Raw genomic sequence first — 16,593 nt, forward strand, 5'->3', positions numbered from 1 at the left:
ACACCTGACACTGAGCCAGCACACGTCACCAGAGACTCAGAGCCAGGGAGACAGGCAGGCGGACGCAAAAAACAGGGGGCAACAAGACAGTGGCCCCTCTGAGAGCTACAGATTAATCCTAGGCTACCAAGAACTCCTCAGAACAGAGGATCAAAGGCGAGAAATGCTCAGTAGCATCTGAGCAGTCTTCATGTGTCCCAAAGTCTCTAAGACTTTCATCAAAAAGACAGCCCTACTTTAACATTCTCTCTTATGGGGGAAAAAAAAATGTGTCACGAGGAAAGTCTCCGGCTAGGTGTAGTGTTGGGATGTTGGGGGGGGGGGGTGCGCTTTTCTCTCTTGGAAATACTAATTACAGTGTTCACACATGCATGCCTCATGAAAAGTCAGTTTTCACACACAGCTAGCTACTCCCCACAACAATATCACACATCAAAATGTAACACATAAGCATATAAAACTTCAGTGCATCATCCTAAATGGCCCTAGAACAATACTTCTTTTGAGATGGTTGCAGCATAATCATGAAGAGCACAGACCCTACAGACAGTCTGCCTTGGTTTTCTCAACTGTAAAATGGGGATAATCTTCCCATCTCAAAGTGCTTCTGGGAAAATTAAGTAGGTTTATATCCGCAGAGGACTTAACAGTGCCTCGCATATAAAATGTGCTCTGTGAAGGTTTGCTGTCATCCCTTACACTTGTCCTTTCACCACATAAATATCCCCAAGGATCGGGGTCTTCCAATTCTTAAGGCCAGTACATTTTTCTTCCTGGTTTTCAGATTCATTTTCCTCTGATTCATTCACAGATTCATGCCCTACCCAGAGGTGTTTAAGGCTTGCTATGGCACCTGAGTGAGGTGGTTGAGGCCTGCTTAGCCTGGATGGAGGCCTTCTCATGAGGACGCCCTTGGGAATTCCAGTCCCCCAGCAAGAGATCCTAGAGTCATGTTTATGCATAAATATGGATCTTGTGGATTCAATGAATGGCTTTTTTTGTTGTTGTACTCTAGGTTCTGGGGTACACGTGCAGATCATGCAGGACTGTTGCATAAGTACACACACGGCAATACGGTTTGCCATCCGGCGTTTCTCCCCATCTTATCCCTCTCTGACCTCCCTGCCCCCCACCGCTGTCCTTCCCTTAGCCCCCAACAGACCCGTGCGTGATGCTCCCCTCTCTCTGTCCATGGGTTCTCATTGTTCATCATCCACCTAGGGGTGAGAACATGTGGTGTTTTTCTGTTCTTGTGTCAGTTTGCTGAGAATGATGGTTTTCAGATTCATCCATGTCCCTACAGAGGACACAAACTCGTCATTTTTTATGGCGGAATAGTATTTCATGGTGTGTATGTATGTATGTATGTATGTATATACACACACACACACACACACACACACACACACACCACGTTTTCCTTGTCCAGTCTGTCATCGATGGGCATTTGGGTTGGTTCCAGGTCTTTGCTATGGTAGACAGTGCCGCAATAAACATACATGTGCATGTGTCTTTATAATAGAACGATTTCTAATCCTTTGGATATATACCCAGTAACGGGATTGCTGGGTCAAATGGAATTTCTATTTCTAGGTCCTTGAGGAATCGCCACACTGTCTTCCACAATGGTTGAACTCATTTACACTCCCACCAACAGTGTAAAACAGTGTTCCTGTTTCTCCACATCCTCTCCAGCATCTGTCGTCTCCTGAGTTTTTAATGATCGCCATTCTAGCTGGCACGAATGGTTGTTGTTTTAACACAGCCTCAATGAGTCCTTTTGTGGATTCACCTGACACTAAACTTGGGATGTCAGTTTACCTAATAATACTAAGGACATCCAAGAAAATGGTTCAACCCTGCTAAGGCCAGTTGGCTTCTGGTGTGGCAATGCTATTCTGAGAGCACAGCTTAAGTCCCTAATGGCAGCCACTCATGTCGCAAATGCACCCCCCTGGTCACCGGAAGACTTGGGAGTAACAGTAACTAGAACAGATAAAGTGCACTGACCACCCTGCATCCCACGAACTCATATTCTGTCATTTACGCACTCAGCAAATATTTATTACATACAGGCTGAGTATCCCAAATCCGAAAAAATTGAACTGAAGTGTTCCAAAATCCAAAACTTTTTGAGAACCCACATGATGCTCAAAGGAATGCTCACTGGAGCATTTCAGATTTCGTATTTTTGGATTTGGGATGCTCGACCAATATAATACAAATATTCCAAAATCTGAAAAAAATCCTAGGTCTGAAACACTTCTGGTCCCAAGCATTTCCGATGAGGAAGAACTCAACCTGTACTTATCTTCTGTCAGGTATTAACCTGAGCAGCAACTGTTTGCAGCCGTGTGTGAGACACAAGTCCTGCCCTCGTGAACCCTGGTGGGCTGACTTAGCCTACAGGCAAAATAAACGGGCAGAGTATATACTGTGGTCGCTGGTGTTAAGTTCTCTGGAGAGAAATACATCTGAAAGGGAGTTAAGAGAATACCGGGAAGGAAGAGGTTCAATTTCAACCTCTTAAAAGGACTCACCAAGTAAAGACCAGAGGATGGGGAAGGAGTGAGCCCACCATGATAACTGGAGAGAATGTTCCAGCAAGACCCACAGTAACAAGGTTCCATCCAAGGCAGGCGCATGCCTGACATGTTGTTTGCAGCAAGAGGGGTACTGTGCTGGAGCAGATCAAGGGAAGAATCAGAAGGCAATGGGACAGCAGATCACAGAGGGCCCTGTGGACCCTTTCAAGGGCTTTGGCTTTTACTCAGCAAGGGAGGAGGAGCTACTGGAGGGTTCTGTGCAGAGGAGTGACATGCTCTGATTTACATTGTCAGGATCATAAGTGACATGCTCTGATTTCCATTGCCAGGATCATAAGGACGGTCTGAAACGGGGCAATGATGCAGTCGGACGCTGCACTAACTCAGGCAAGAGATGGTGGTGGCTTAGACCAGGGTGCAGCACTGGAGGCCAGGATTGTCGGTGAGATTCTGGATAAATATTGAATACAGAGCTGAAGGAGCTACTGATGAGTTAAATGTGGGATGTAAGACAAAATGGTAAGGGTGGTTCCAAGACTCGGTAGCTAGAACATCTAATAATGATACAAGGGCTATGAATAATGATGGACAGGTGGATGATGTAATAGCCATCAATAAAATGAGGACCAGGTGGGAGAGAGCAGATGGCTTTGAGCAGGAAAAGAACGACGGGGAGGAGCCGTGTGTTTGGAAAGGGAGCATCCAAGCACTTAGCACTGTCTAGCACATGGAAGGCCCTCACTAAAGGTTTGTAGAATGAAAAGGAATACAGTTACAGAAATAAAAATCAAGCTTTAAAAACATCAGCCTGAGGGAAAATATAACTTTCACAGGAGAAGAACAGCAGACAAAAGGAAAATGAAAACAGACTCAGACTGAAGCGCCCCTCCACACCTGGATCTCTACCTGTCCTGCACCTGCAGCTAGCCTATGGGTGGTAGTGGAATTCCTATGTTCATGCCCTGTGGCAAAGCAGCCCCCATCACAATCAAGAAACTAGTTCTAGGGCATATTACTATTCTGATAACTTCCTAAGAGGAGCAATAACATTCAATTTGGGCTCAGTCCCAGAAGAAACAGCCCCAAGTTCTCAAGCCCTTAGTAACAGATCTACGGCAGCGCTAACATGTATTAAGCTGTAGTTCCTCAGAGTTAAGTTTTGGTCCACTTCTCTGTCTTCTTCCTAAGGGACATCAGTCAATCTCGTGACTCAAAACACCATTAATAAGTCAAGGATTCTCAAGTGTGTATCTCTTGCCCTGACCCAGCTCCAGACTCAGACGTCCAGCCACTTACTTCTCATGACAGATAACTCGGCTACCTCACAGACATCAAGGAGGCCACTCCAATTTAGCATGCCCCCAGCTGAACTCTTGACCTGGTCCAACCATCCTGCTGCTCCTCATGGCATCACTATTAACAGATTCACGTAGCTGAAGAGTCCTCATTCATCTCTCTCACCTCTTCTACCCCACATTCAACCCATCAGCAAGTCCTGCTAACTCCACCTTCAAAACACATCCCAATCTAACTGCTGCTCAGCCCCACCATCACAGCCATCCCACGCTGCACCACCGAGGCCAGCTGCCCACCTCCACTCTTACCCCACCATACCCAGTTCAACAGCAGGCAGGGTGATCTTTCAGCATAGATCAGATCGTCTACCTCATCTGTTCAAAGCAGCTCACAGGCTCCCCATCACACTCAGTAAAATCCAAACCCCTAATCGTGGTCAACGAGGCCCAACCTGATCTGAGCCTGACCCTCTCTCTCTGACCTCTTCCCCTGGAGCACTCACTCCTCCCTGGCCTGCTGGACAGTCCTTGAACCTGCCATGCAACCACTTTGGGTCACTGCGCTTGCTGGCTCTCCGCCCAGAATGCTCTTCCACAGATATCCCAGGGCCATCCGTGCCACTTCTGCAGATTTCTGCTCAGATATCACCTTCTTCCCCGACCGCCTCATCTGAAGGATACTGCCTCCCTCCAACACTCTTTGCTCCTTCCTTTGCTTTGTCTTCATATGACTCATCACTACCTGGCAGTATACACTTATTCTATTAATTGTTTAATAGATACTCTCACACTAGAATATGAACTCCAGGAGAACAGGAATTTTCTTTGTTCTTCACTATATTCCTAACTCCTAGCACAATGCCTGGCTATAATGGGTGCCCAAGAAATAGTTGTTAAATTCAAAAAATGTAATTGGAAATACCAGCAAACGTGCCTCATTTAATATAGGCCTTGTGTTTTCACCTAGCCTAAGAATACTCCTTGCTGATGGCTTTTTCCTGTATCATTTATTAATTTATTACTCCATTCGTCCAGTAATTCACCAGATTTTTACTGAGCATCTACTACATGCCACACAGTATGCAAGGTTCTGGCAATAGTCCTGAAATAATAGATACCCCTACACCTACATAGTGTACAGGGTAGTCAACAGAGCAGAAACCTAATAAACGGTCACATAAATGCACACACAAAGGGTGGTAAGTGCTATGAAGGAAATAAGATTGTGATAAAAAATTATACCAAAGAGCTCAATTTAGGTCGACATTAGGAGATGCTCTCTAGGGAAGTAACAATTAAGATGACGCTTGAAAGACCAGGTGTTGGCCAGATGAAGAGTGCAAAGACAAGAATCATCCTAAATGCCCATCAGTGATAGACCGGATAAAGAAAATGTGGTACATATACATCATGGAATACTATGCAGCCATAAAAAGGAATGAGATCATGTCCTTTGAAGGGACATGGATGCAGCTGGAGGCCGTTATCCTTAGCAAACTAACACAGGAATGGCAAAACAAAATACCCCAATTTTATCACTTATAAGTGGGAGCTAAATGATGAGAACGCATGGATACATGGGAGGCTGGCACACACACGGGGGCCTCTTGGAGGGCAGGAGGTGGGAGGAGGGAGAGGTGCAGGAAGAACAGTTAATGGATGCTGGGCTTGGGACCTGAGCGATGGGATGATCTGTGCAGCAAACCCCCACGACACACACTTACCTGCATGCACATCCTGCACATATACCCCTGACCTTCAGTTAGAAATTTAAAAAAAAAAAAAAAAAAAAATGGGCGGAAACAGTGGCTCTAGGCAGGAAGTGGGACAGAGCCTAGACAGCTAGCGGCCATGGTGGAGGGAGCACAGTCAATGGAGGAGGCAAGGGCGTGAAGACAGACAGAAGAGCAGGCCAGGGACATATGATCAGAGCTATGTGGGCCACGGTAAAAGACCCAGGGAGGCATGAAAGGGATGAACTCGCGCTCATCGAACCCATTCCCACAATTGGGCCCTGGGGGCACTGAACAAGGACAGTTTCAGACAAAATGATGTACAGATAAGTCATTGATCATTTCAAGCCATGAGAGAAGAAACCGTAGACATTAATGGACACTCAGTCCTTTATCACTCATGCCTAATCGCTCCCCCAGGCTCATTTCCAGGCGTTTTTCACCTCACCCTCTTTATTGTGGCCACTTCAACATGGCACACAAATGTCATACCTCCACCACGCTTCTGCCGAGGCCCTGACCTCCTTCACCCCCAGTGAAATTCTTTCTCTACAAGGTTTCTCCAGGAAGCCTTCTTTGACTACCTCAGACAGAGCACCACCACGGCCTTCATGCATCCACTGAACACAAGTATGTCTTGTCTCCCTGAGGGCAGGAGCAGCAGCTCTTCCACCACCCAACGCCCTGGCAATCAGCTGGCACTCCAGCATTCGGTATAGACGTCTGTTAAGTGGAAGCGAACTGCCGAAATCGTTCATCCATCTCCTCTAACATCCTGCTCTAATAGGGAGTAGTGGGGAGAGCCTGGGCTTTTCTAGTTCACAAGACAAGGTTCCAGCGGGGGTTTCCACCTTAATAGACGTGACGCCTTGGGAGGATCCTTTAACTTCTGTGAGCCGTGAGCGCCTGATGGGGTGTGGCTGTGTCCCGACCTGGATCTCATCTTGAAATGTAACTCCCACAATTCCCACGTGTCATGGGAGGGAACCCACGGGAGGTGATGGAATTATGGGGGTGGGTCTTTCCCGGGCTGTTCTCGTGATAGTGAATGAGTCTCACGAGATGTGATGATTTAAAAATGGGAGTTTTTCTGTACAAGCTTTTTGCCTGCTGCCATCCACATAAAATACGATTTGCTCCTCCTTGCCTTCTGCCATGACTGTAAGGCCTTTCCAGTCACGTGGAACTGTAGCTCCAATTAACCCTCTTTCATTTGTAAATTGCCCAGCCTCCGGTATGTCTTTATCAGCAGCATGAAAGCAGACTAACAGAGAGCCTCAGTTATCAGATGAGGACTGATCCCTCACCTGCAAGGCGGTGACACATGGAAAGTATCCAGCACCGTGCCTGGCCCACAGGAGGCGTAAGAGGAAGTCTGACGGTCTGTTTATCCATGTTTCCCGCCTTTCATGTCTCTTTTCAGCATTATTTAATGTTCAAAGAGATTCCAACAAAGTGTGTTTTGTTCTGGGAGAGGAGAGGTAACAGTGTTAAAGACAAAAATATACATGGATAGAAGAGGCTTCACTCCCTAGTGGAGGAAGAGGAAGGGGCAGACTGAAGCCATGGTAAACAAGATGACTTCGACAACGATAAGAGAGCCCCTTTCTCCTCTCAAATCAACCTCTGCTCACTATAACCGACCATGACGGCAAAAGCCACAGAGGGTCCGAGTCCCATGGAGGTGATGAGCTCCTCTGGGTATCAGGGTGGATCTCGTAAAACAGATTGGTTGCCACAGCAGTCGAGAACATGCAAGCTCTTCCAAATTAGAAAAGAAATTTAATTAAACCAGGAAAGGAATGAGAGATAGGGAGATGATTAAGGCCCCAGGATATCTCCTTCCTTCAAAGGGAGGGGAGGAGGCAGGGCGGAGCTAGAATTCACCCCCACTTGCAATCTGCACCCATGCTCCCTGTCCTCAGCTCCTTCTCCTCCACAACCCTACTTCTGACTCCTCCTGGGTATCTCCTTCCTCCTTTGATGGACACCGAGGCCCCTACCCCAAAACCAGCCCTGTGCAAAGCTCTCCCCTAAGGACATATGTGCTGCTGACTCACTCTCCCAGCTTCTTACCAAGTTGGGAACTTTTAATTCCCCAGTTATTATCTTTTCTTGCTCTTTCTACTTCATCTTGCCTCATGTTATGAATTATGTACAGTACTTCTGGTACTCAAGTAAGACCCTTTATCAAATCTGTACAGAAGAGAATTCATGAGTGATCTGGATGGACCAAGAGTCTCTTAACATCACAAAGAGCTCCCTGGGCCTGCAGGGCATCTGAGCTTAAATATGTTTACACAAACACACACAAAACTCTCTCGCACACTCACACGCACGTGCATGCACGCGCACGCGCGCACACACACACACACGTGTACATGGTAGGTGGAGGACTACTCTCTGGAGATGAGACTCCCTGAAACCTCATTTGGACAGGGTAATGATAAAATGCCCCAGGGACATTCTTCCGTATACATCTGCCCTCTGTTGGGCTGCACAAGGCCACGGCGGGTAGAGGGGACATGTGACTGTGACAAGCAGGCCGAGAAATGGGGCGCTACCCTTCCAAGTGCGGTAGAGGTAACTGTAGGCTTTGTGCAATCTGCGTTCCTATGCCACGCCTTAGTTTTTTATTTATAAATGGTAAAAACAAGATACGTCCACAGGAGGCCGCTTCTCAAATGCCTGAGACAGAGAAAGCTCTTCAAGATCCCCCAGCAAAGGGGATCTCTGGGAGCCACAGCGCACCATGCCTTCCACTACCAAAGGGAGGAACATAAGCCACGTGGTGTTTCTTTGGGCCCCTTTCTCCCAGTCTCCCCAGCCCAATCTCCTATCTTTCTCCCTCCTCACCGCCCACTCCTCCGCTTGCTAAAGGCACCCAAGATCCAGTTTAAATAACCTACTTTGCAGTTTATTTAGCTCTAAGTGGAAGTCGTAAGACAAATGCAATAAATAACCTGGGCACAGAAGAGAGGTCTGTACCTTCCTTCTCGCTCTGTCAGCCACATGCACAGACTCAACACTGGCAATGACTCTCTGCGGTCACCTTCCCAGGCATGGTGTGCTGACAGGTACAGCTGCGTACAGTGGTGCCAAGTGGCACGCGGGCAAGGTTTGTGTTCCTGGGTGGCTTCAGGTTCTACAGGGTAGACCAAGGCTCCTGGCTTAATGAGACAATGGAATCTGCAGTCCCAGGCGCCCTGGACACCCTCACTGTGAGGGACATTATCTTGGTGACCTGGCCAGCCACGGATGTCTCCATGCTATTCCACCCTAGCTTGGGCGGGTGGCATGATCCCTGAGGGACTGTCACACCATTCCAGTGCAATCTGCCAAAGAAAAAGAACCTGTCACAGAGAGAGGAGAGTGGGAGACCCGGGGAAGGGGAGGACGATTGAGAGATACGGGGCTGCTGAAGACACCAGGAGAAAGGGAAGCTTGTGACAGAGATGTGGCAGCCTTGCTGACTACGCCAGCCCCGCCTGTGCCTGGAGAACATGTGCTGCCAAGAGCTGAAATGTGTGCAGGGGACGAGGGAGGTGTGATCACCTGGGCGTGCACGTGCCTGCTGCCCTTTGGGCCTGCGTTTCCTTCCAAATTCCTAAGGCAGCTGGCAGCAGCCACGAGAGGTGCCTTCAGAGGCAGTGGGGGACGCGCCTTGATCATTCATTTAAGGATGGCATCATAGAGACCCCTGGGGAAGGAATCAAGCTCCCACACTCCCTTTCTTTTCTGCTTCACCTAAAAATCTGGTGTTTTTATACAAACTACTCAAGCAGTGGCGGCTTTGTTTCCTATCAAGAAAACACTTGAAAAGGTCATGATATTAGGATGCTTTAAGCACAAAGAAAAGAGAAATATCCTAACAATATTTTGAAGATACGTTCTACCTTCCTTCCAAGGCATGCCATTGACCGTATCTGTCAAAACTTGTGTAAGAATGATACACGAAAAACCTGCATTGTAAATCTCAGTAATAGCAATCGTCCTAACATGAACGTTCATAACTTTATTTTTATAATATCTTAAATTTGTAAGGCACATCTTGGTGCACAAAGCACTCTCACACACACATTGCTCTTTAATTCCTACAACCACTGTATGAACTAACTACCGAATGGGTGTTCCTAATTAACAGAAGAGGAAAATGAGTCTCACTGAGGTCACGTGGCTTGCCTAATATCATGGCAGGGTCAGGAGGAATGGATAAGAAACAAAACTTGCAGCTGGGTGCTGTGGCTCATGCCTGCAATCCCAGCACTTTGGGAGGCCGAGGTGAGTGGAACATTTGAGGTCAGGAGTTCAAGATCAGCCTGGCCAACATGGTAAAACCTCATCTCTATTAAAAATTAGCCTTGCATGATAGCAGCTGCCTGTGATCCCAGCTCCTCAAGAGTCTGAGGCATGAGAATCACTTGAACTTGGGAGGGGAAGTAAGGCAAGATTACGCCACTGCACCCCAGCCTGGGTGAAAAGCTTGGCTCAAACACAGGTCTTCTGAGTATGACCGAATGCCTGATACTACTTTATTCTTAGAAATGGCACTCACTATACCAGCCTATATGGTTTTCTAAAATACTCATTCTTTTCAACGACAGGTCACATAAATGACTACCAATTTTGCTTAAAATTAACGTAAAAATCTCAGTACCACTAGAATGGAAAAGAAAACGGAAGCTGCTAATAGCAGTATTACGCATTTGCAAGTAAATTATATAATGATGTTAATATATGTATCTATTATATCTATTACACAGATAAAACATATATCAGCATAGATTCCTAGCCTTCACAGATCACAACATTTTCACAAGACAAAAACAAAAAAAATCTGTGCTCGCAATGGTGTTCTTAACTTTGTGTTTTGCCAAGAAAGGACGTTAACATTTTAAATGTTTAAATTCAATTTCGAGGTGAACAAATTTAGTTTCATGAACAACTGCTATTATTTTCCCATTGTGCTATTCTGGTGTAGACTCTCTCAAGGGCTCAGCCCCTGCCCATTCAGGAACACCGCCGCAGACAAACGTCAGTTCTACCCCAACACTTGCAAAGGTTACAATGTCCTGAAACGTGTGAACTTGGAAGCAACTGCAACACAGGTTTCACCAGTTACTCACAGGTTATGCAAGTTGGCAAGAACTGTTATTAAAGTGCCATTTTTATACCAAATATAGATGTTTTTCAATATGTACAGAATATAAGCAATACTGTATTTCTAACCAAGACCACAAGACTTGAGCGCACTCACAACACAGAACAAACACAGCAAACTGATGCCAAGAGACAGAAAATATGTTAAGAGAATTTGCCTTATACGGCCCTGAAGAAACCAGACACCCCCTTTGAATAAGCACTAAAGAAAAAAACTGCTCACTTAGCAAAATTGAGTTTATAAGTCCATAGCTCATAGAAGCAAAAAGTTATAAAAATAGCACACTCATAAAGTGAGGGTTGAATGTCTTTTTTAAAGCACTTTGATACAGTTTTTCTCAAGTAATTGCTGTAAAACTTTCAAGGTAGAAACAGCAGGCAGTATTACCCCCATATTGCTGATGAAAAGACAGAGGCACACTTATTTATTCATCTATTCTATAAATACAAGGAGGAGCTGAGTGTTTTGCCTGCACTCGTGGGGCTCACGGCAGCAGGGGATCCAGTGGCTATTCCCCTATCCTCAGTGAAGATATCAGAGCCCAAGCTGACGCAAACAAAAGGTAAAAAAAATGTACCAACAGAATGTGACTGAAGAAACAAAAGAGAGGGTGTGTGCACGTGTCTGTGTGCACACACATGCGTGTGTGTGTGTGTGTGTGTGTGTGCATGGGAGGGTTGGGGAAAGGAAGAACAAGTGAATCTTCGCTTTAGGGGCTGTCTTTGGTCAAGCATCGTCACCAAAGACAGGGCATGCTTTTTTCTTCCTTCTGCTCTCAAGTCCCCATCATGCCTCAGATTGCCTAGGTATGGGTCTCTTTAAGAGCACTTCAGAGCCATGTTCCAAGCCAAGGAGGCCAGCTGTGTCACAGAAATAAACTGCTAATTATACACGAACCCTCTGTAAACACTGAAATAAATTACCTTTCCCCTACTTTGCATTGTTTTTTTTTCCCTCTACCTGTCACAGGAGGAGGGAGCTGAGCTAGAGGGAAGCAGGACGAGCAGAGGCTGCAGCAGCCGTAGTCCCTGCGGACAGCAGCTCGCCCTCTCAGAGCAGAACCTATGCTGGGGCTCCTGATAGCCTGGCAGTCTGGAAGCCACGGGGTCTTTGGTGGGTTTCGACAGCCACTCTGTGAAATCAATCCATCAATGGATATTTACCGAACACTTACCCATGTCTGGGGGACTGTGATTGATGCCAGGAGACAGAACATTTAATAAGGAAAAGGCACATGAACACCTAGAAGATGATGAATGATACGGGTGAATCTGGGAATGAATGCTACTAACGTTTAGCTCTGGGGGAGAAGGCTCAGGGGAAGCATCTCCTCTCCTTTGAATTTCTCAGGGATAGTCAGAGCCGGCTCTGTGGAGAAGGCGGCATCAGAGTTCTAGAGGCAATTCCAAGAATGTGCACTCAAGGCTGGCAATGATGCCAATGGAGGGTGCAAAGCGGCTAGACGGAGAGGCAAGAAGAACCAATCAGAGGAGCAGATTCACGCAGCGGGCCAGTGGAAGACGACGCTTTGCTTTGTCTATCCTAGATGGTTTTCAACATTTTTAACTAATAATTTCTCCCATGAGTGCTATATGCCAGGCATGTGCCAAAGGCTTTACCCATGTTGCCTTACTTAACGCTTACTACAACTCTAGGAGGTAGGTACCATAATCATCCTCACGTCACCGATAAGAAAATAAAGGCGCAGAGATTAAATGAGTTGCCAAAGTCCCAGAGGAAGTAAAGTGAGACCAGGATTCCTAACCACTATGTTACAGCACCTTTGGCATTAGAAATCACTTTTTTCAAACAAAATCTTTATCAGAACATCCATGCATAAGACTTACAAAAATGGGACACCTTTTGGCATAAATTTTATATATTTAATATAAATGGATTCATAACACAGAACATTTACGCAATATCACTCAGAACATGAGGTTGTTTCCCGGAAGATAAAAATTTGAAACCAGGGTTATAGATGACTATTGCAGTCTTGAATCCGCTTTGGCATCCAGCTTATTTTTGTATTTTATTTTAGTTTCACAGGATTGAGAAAAATCTTGAGTCACACAGAAAGGTAACAGTGTGATCATTCATATCACTTTACGAAGGCAAACAAGCTGGGGCCCGATTCTTTAAAAAGACTAACACAGAACTACAAGCTTTCTAATCGATACCAGATTCATACGAAGCTCAAATAAATGCAGAAATAGCAAAGGGAGCTTGGCTCCAAAGTCTACACAAAGAAAAAAATTAAGCCAGTGTGACCATGGGCGGTCTCTGAGTGTGAAAATTTGGTCTATGACACATTGATGACGTGTGGCTTTTGTTTTTTTCTTCACTTTCTATTTCTTCAATTCTACAGTACCTCTTTCTTTACAGTGGAAGGTTTTGTAACTCAGAATATACGAATACATAACATACAGAATGCAGTGGTTTTCCCCCTGAAAAAATTTAATAATGCTTAAATTTAATAACAGAATTATTCCATTTTTGATAGAGTGTATCATCAATGGCATCGTGGATTCAAGAAAATGTGGTCGTTAAAAGACACATTTTAAAAACTAAAGTTGAAACAAATGTTACAGGTGCCATCAAAGCCCATCCGCACGTGTCAGCTGACAAGTCCCAGGTGCCGGGTGAAGGCCGCGGCCTAGGGGCAGTGCGTGGGGAGAGTGGAAGGGAGGGGAGGGAGCACCCGCAAGGCACCTCAGGAGGACAGAAATGCAAGTGGTCCTCTCTGACCATCGCAGGGACTACGACTCACCCACTGGCTCCTGGGTGAGGAAGACTGCACGCTGGAAGGAAGGGCACTGCTAGGGTCACTCCTTCTCAAGAAAAGGGGCACTAGGTGAAGCTGAGGGGACAAGAATCAGAAGGCATCCTAGGTCCTCTGGCACTGGTCTTGTCACTGCGGCTTCTTTATCTGATTTGAGGGTTGTGATGTCCCAGAACATCAGACATACTCGAACGCAGACGATAAACCAAAGCTGTACTCATCAGTCAAATACAGTATCTTTTTTTTTTTTTTGGTAATTAACTCCACTACTCTGCCTCCCCATGAACGCACAAAATCCTGTTTCCTCTTGTATACAGACAATGCGGCTCAAGGTGGAAGGCAGGGCAGAGCGGGGGTTCTCAGGAGTCCCTTTCTAAAGAGCTCTCCAGAAGCGCACATGGGGCCTCCAGTACTTGGCACCTTAAAGGAGAAAGGATCCTGTTCAATCTTTCCCTCTCTTTGGGAGGGAACTGAGCTGTAATTGGGGGCACGTGTGTCAATCAACAGGGAAAGCTGCAGCTGAAGCTTGGCGGTGGAAAAGAAGCTGAAATCTAACACAGGGAACCGGAGACAGTCAAAGGCCTGCAAATCTACGCATACTGTTTTCAACAGGCATGAAATGAGGACCAGCCAAGGAAAGGATGCTTAAGGGAAAGTTACTACACCCAGCCCTTCCCTCCCACCAAAAGGGTTGGGCATACTAGATTTCAAGTCAGTTTCTGCACCTTGTCCCTAAAGAAAGGTAAAAATATAAAGGGGCATCTAAGTGTCCAGTGGGTAAATGAGGCCTCTGATCTGTTATCAAGAGCTCTGACATCTTTGCCCAACCGGCTGTCATCCGGTATCATGGGCTCCCCTTGAGTTTGCCAGCTTTCACATTTCTACATGGGCTCTCCAGAAGTTCACTTTATATTATTTTCCTTTTAGAGATGGGATCTCACTACGTTGTCCAGGCTGACCTATGATTCATAGGTCAGTCATAGCACAGTGCAGCCTTGAACTCTCAGACTCAAGAGATCCTCCTGCCTCAGCCTTCCTGGTAGCTGGGACTACGGATAAGAACCACCACGCCAGGCTCAGTGGCTCACTTTAAATTATCCACTCCCTCCTGAATCCTCCCAGAGATCTCTGCTTACGTATCTCCCAAATATTCACTATATTCAGTTTTCCCTGTTGTTACAAGTATGTGTGTGTATCCATGCACCTGACTTACTGCCCCTTCTAGAGCTAAGTCCATAAACTACTTCCTGAGAGCCCACTGTGTGTCTATCACTTTAAGTTAGGCAAGCATTGAATAAAGCATGACCTCATGGAAATGCACGTAGCGGGCATGCAGGCTGAAGGCAGAAGCGTGCCTTTTGCTTCAGTACTATCTCATCTGCCTGCCATGTCGTCTTCCTACTGCCTGGCAATGACATTCATGTAGAACAGCAGTTCTCAAACTTCAGTGTGGCCTCAGAATCATATGGGAGTGTGCGCTAAAAATACAGATTCCTTCCTCCTACCTCTAGAGAGGCTGGACCGCCAGATCTAGGGCAGGGCCCAGGAATCTGCATTTATGCTAATTGCCCCTGGATTATTCCAAGATGGACCACATTCTGAGGGGCATGAAAAAAAAACTGCTCGTAAGTCTTGGAGTGAATAATGAACCGGGGAACAATGAATAGAGACCTCTTGACTTTCCCAGTGTGCCATATACTGGCACTGTGCCATCTCCACCTGGCTGAGACTCCGTCAGCATTTGGATTCCAGAGTGAAAAGTACCTGAAACAGCCACTGAGTCACCAACGCACCACCTCCAGTTAATTTCTGCCCCTCAGTCCTAAGGCCTTGTGTTGCCTGAGAACAGAAAGATCACAGTCCAAAGCTGCGTGACACATCAGGCACCTGAGGCCTTTGGCCATGGATTGGAAATTAAACCACATATTAGAGTAAATGAAACAAAAAGGAAAGGAACCCTGAGCCAGCCTAATGGCTCTGCACAGACAAAAGACCAGAAGACGGGCCTGGCTAGCGGTGTGAAATTCAGGCACCAGATCAGGAGGCACATTTGGAATAAATCCCAAACATGACGGCATCTCTGGTTTGACAAAGAAACCAAGACAGAAATGCAATGAGTAGGAATAACTTCAAGGTGGAGACAGCTATGGATGGGAAAATATTAAGTGTGAGGAAGAAAGAAAACACTGGTTTCTTGCTAGGGAGGGCGTGGTGAAGAGAAGGCTGTGGACCCCAGGCTCCCAGCCCAGCAGGCAGGGGCCAAGAGGAAGGCACTGTAGGGTTTAGGGAGGACAAGAAATTAACAGGCGAACAGGCTGCCAAAGGCAGCATCAGAAGCTGCAACGTAAGTGTGTTTAAAAAAAGAGACAGACACTCTGAGGAGGAAAACAAGATGACAGAGTACAATGCTAGTGAGGCAGGTGGGCGGGCCTGGTGGGTTTCAGCCCCCATATGTTCCCCCAGTCTACATTCTGAATTGAGCTGAAGCAGTGCCAGGCACCCTGGGAGTGGTGTCATAGAGGCCCGGCGGTGTGCCGGCACCCGGTCACAGCTTACTCTGCACATGTGCGGCACGTGCACACACTCTCCTTCCCTGCGGGCAGCTGGGGCACCAAATTAGAAATCAGAACATTTGGTTTCAAAACCCACTCCCTACTTCCATGCAGCAGACAGGTTTCTTAACTTACTCCGCAGACTGAATTTGTCCAGCAGATTCAAGAGTCACATTTCGAACACGGTCTCTAATTCACGTACTCTCCTTCCTTTTCCGTCTCTCCCCCACCTCTTTGCTCTTTATCCAGCTCAAATTCCATGGCTTTGTTACACTCTCTCTCCTCAACGTCTCGCATCTTATTGTGCTCACCTGGCGAAACCACACTCGTCAAAGCCAACTCTCCACCTGCTTCCCACCTGAGACTCCGTGGCTGAATCTGCCCAGAGGAAAACGCACCAGGCTCGCTAGTCTCATTTGAACGTTATCACCACTAACTCCAAGTGAGTCCTTAAAGCTGTCCAGCAACCCAATGCACTTCCCTACTCCACTTACTCCCTCAATCTTCTGGAAGACAATGTTATA

The 16,593-nt window shown here is 46.5% G+C and overlaps 1 protein-coding gene across 7 annotated transcripts in view; it reads right to left on the bottom strand.

Moving 5' to 3' along the window:
* CACNA1E (calcium voltage-gated channel subunit alpha1 E) overlaps nucleotides 1-16,593 on the bottom strand; it is a 405,974-nt gene that overhangs the window by 207,197 nt on the left and 182,184 nt on the right. The window lies entirely within an intron of this gene.

Source organism: Saimiri boliviensis, chromosome 19, assembly GCF_048565385.1.
Source record: "Saimiri boliviensis isolate mSaiBol1 chromosome 19, mSaiBol1.pri, whole genome shotgun sequence".
NCBI classification, from domain to species: domain Eukaryota; kingdom Metazoa; phylum Chordata; class Mammalia; order Primates; family Cebidae; genus Saimiri; species Saimiri boliviensis.